General features: G+C 41.5%; 1 non-coding gene across 1 annotated transcript; it reads right to left on the bottom strand.

Annotated features, from left to right (window-relative positions):
• Positions 1–456: 456 nt before the first annotated feature.
• Positions 457–563, bottom strand: LOC131238100 (small nucleolar RNA R71). The gene has a single exon (XR_009167517.1). It is a non-coding gene; the product is annotated as a small nucleolar RNA R71 (small nucleolar RNA).
• Positions 564–3,391: the final 2,828 nt, after the last annotated feature.

Here is a 3,391-nt window from a genome sequence, read left to right as displayed (position 1 = left end):
CTGAATATACAACTAGCACCGTTTGATCCTGAGATTGAAAGAACAATTCGTGAAAGATTGAGAAATAATCCTGTTGAAATGGCGAATGAGACTGAAGTTAAAGCTCTCAAAGATTATTCAGCTCCTGTCCAATTTAATGCGCCTTCATGTATAGTGTTGCCAACCACTACGGCAGCACACTTTGAACTTAAACCTGGAGTCATACAATTGTTGCCATCCTTTTATGGATTGGACAAGGAGGACCCATATCATCATGTGAAAGAATTCTTAAACATTTGCTCCACCTTTAAGTTTCAAAACTTCTCAGACGATTCGATCCACCTACGCCTGTTTCCTTTTTCTTTGAAGGATAAGGCGAAAGCATGGTTGAATTCTCTAGAAGTTGGATCTATCACTACATGGGACTAACTGTCTAAGAAGTTCTTAAACAAGTTCTTCCTCGTTCACAAAACCAATGCCCTCCGTAGAGAAATTACTAACTTCACACAAAAAGAGGGCGAGCACTTTCATGAATGTTGGGAAAGATAGAAGGACTTGCTTCTTAAATGTCCTCACCATGGTTTTGAGAAGTGGCAACAAGTTCAATACTTCTATGACGGTATGACACCACAGAACCGTCGCATGGTTGATGCCACCAGTGAAGGGTTATTCATGACCAAAAGTGATGTCGAAGCGTGGAACTTCTTTGAAACCTTGTGCGAAAATTCCCAGCAATGGGATTATTCAAATAGAGGTGACAGAAGTCCCCAACCACAGAAGAGAGGTGGCATATATGAGATAGGAGTCATGCCAGAGCTGAGCGCCAAGCTTGATAACCTGACAAAGAAAGTTGATGCTTTGGTATTAAATAATGGACCACCACAAACAGCTCAAGTCGAGGCATATGCCACATGTTCTAGTCCTGCCCATCCTATGCAGTCTTGTCCATCTGGTGCAGCATTCCCAGAACTTCTCTCTGAACAAGTTCATGCTATGAACACTTTTCAAAAATCTGGGAATGATCCTTACTCGAACACATACAACCCAGGGTGGGCTAGACATCCAAATTTCTCTTGGGAAAAAGGACCACAATAAGGAAGACCATCTGGAAATCCTCCCATGCAACCGCACCTCCAAGTTGGCAGTCAACAACCTCGACAGTTTCCACAATATCAAGAACTGCCTACACAATCAAGGAAACCATCTCTTGAGGATACACTCAATCTTTTCATGCAGAGTTCTCTCCAATTCCAAAAAGACACCCAACAAACCTTACTGGCCAACCAGCAAAGCTTACATGCAAATGCACAATCCATTGCCAAGCTGGAAGTACAAATGGGTCAACTAGCTGCCACATTGAGTGAGAGAGAGAAGGGCAAGTTCCCTAGCCAACCTGAGGCTAATCCAAAGGGACAGTATGAGATTGGCTCTAATTCCAACCAAGGGCAATATCATGAACAGGCCAAATCGATCACTACCCTTAGGTCAGGCAAGCAGATTGATAACAGAATAGAGATGCCTGGGGATGAATCAAATTCTAAAACAGAAGATCAAGATGAAGCAGAGAGCCATACCAATGCATCCAAAGTCCAAAAGCTCTCTGACTCTCCAAGAGCCACTAATGTGCCACCTTATGTGCCCAAAGCACCCTTTCCTCAACGTCTGGCACCAATAAAGAAAAGAAATAACTTTGATGAAATCTTGGATGTGTTTTAAAAAGTGCAAGTCAACATCCCGTTGCTTGACGCTATCAAGCAAGTCCCTGCTTATGCTAAGTTTCTTAAAGATTTATGCACTCAAAAGCGTAAGCAGAATGTTCATAAGAAAGTCTTCCTTGCAGAGCAGCTCAGCTCCATGATTCAACATAACACCCCTCCTAAATTTAGGGATCCAGGAGCTCCCACCATTTCTTGCGGCATAGGAGATCATAAGATCGGGAAGGCATTACTTGATTTAGGGGCGAGTGTCAATTTGTTACCATATTCGGTTTATGAGCAGCTAGGACTTGGTGAGTTGAAACCGACTAAGGTAACATTACAACTAGCCGATAGATCTGTCAAGGTGCCCCGGGGTGTTATTGAAGATGTGTTAATCCAGGTTGATAAATTTTATTTTCCAGTGGATTTCATAGTTATAGATACTCAGCCTGTCCAGAATCTTCATAGTCAGATCCCAGTCATTTTGGGTCGTCCATTTTTGGCCACATCTAATGCTATTATCAATTGCAGGAATGGAATTATAAAATTGTCCTTTGGTAACATGAATATTAAACTCAATGTTTTTAATGCAGGACAACAATCCTCAGATTTGGATGACATATTTGAAGTAGACATGATCGAGAGCCTTGTGCAGGACTCCTTCCGTACATCTTTTGAAGATCCTCTTGAGACCTGCTTAGCACAATCGGGCATGGATTTTGACATTGATAGTCCCATCCATGAAGTCAATGCATTGCTCGTCTCTACTCCTATATTGGAGACTGAAAAATGGAGAGCGAAAGTGGAACCTCTTCATCCCTCTGAGACTCTTCCTGACAGCACAGTTTGTAACTCTGAGAAGACAAAGGCGAGCAGGCTGCTTAATGTTCTTAGAGCATATAAGGCAGCAATTGAACGGAAGATAGAAAAAATCCAGGGAGTATGCCCCACTGTATGGATGGATCATGCTGTGGTAATATCGCATAACATGCAAAGGAAGCGTGATCCTAACATAGAAGAAGTCGTTCGAGCAGAAGTCCTTAAATTATTTGACGACAGTGTTAGTTGCCTTATTTCAGATAGCACAGTTCATGGGAACTCACATCACTTGTCTGGGATCGGTTAATGAAAGTGTTGAGGTAATTTCTTTGGCGGACCCTGGTTATAAAGATTATTTCATTCATGGTCCGTTCTTGTCTGGCTGAAGACGTTAAACTTAGCGCTCATGGGAGGCAACCCAGCCTTTTACTTTATTGTATTGCCTTTTATTTCATTCATTTTCATTTTTCTTAGTTAGTTACTTCAATGTTTGTGGGTAACATTACTGCAAACCCTCACGAGATTACAACTCGTCCACTAGGGGTAACCTAGGGGTTTAAAGGCTTGTTGCATGCGCTAAATGCAATCGAGAGCACCTGCGAAAGTGGTATAGGTAGGATCTTCTTTTGTTTTTCTTTTTGTTATTTTTGCTTATGTTGATTTCTCTCTTGTGCTAACTCGCTTTTACGTTGAAATTTTTCACAAAATTTGAGAAAGCTTCTTGATTCTCCATCCAGGTATTATCTTTTCATCCCTCCTCTTTTATTCTCGTTGTCCCATGTGCATTGCTTGTTTATTTCTTTTACATTGAGGACAATGTAGATTTTAGGTTGGGGGTGGGAGATTAGGGTACCTAATCAGTATTTTCTTGGTCTTGAGCAAAATTTGTAAAAATT

Source organism: Magnolia sinica, chromosome 2 (genome assembly GCF_029962835.1).
Source record: "Magnolia sinica isolate HGM2019 chromosome 2, MsV1, whole genome shotgun sequence".
Classification (NCBI taxonomy): Eukaryota; Viridiplantae; Streptophyta; class Magnoliopsida; order Magnoliales; family Magnoliaceae; genus Magnolia; species Magnolia sinica.
The sequence above is the reverse complement of the archived record's forward strand: the minus strand, read 5'-3'. Positions and strand labels throughout refer to the sequence as shown.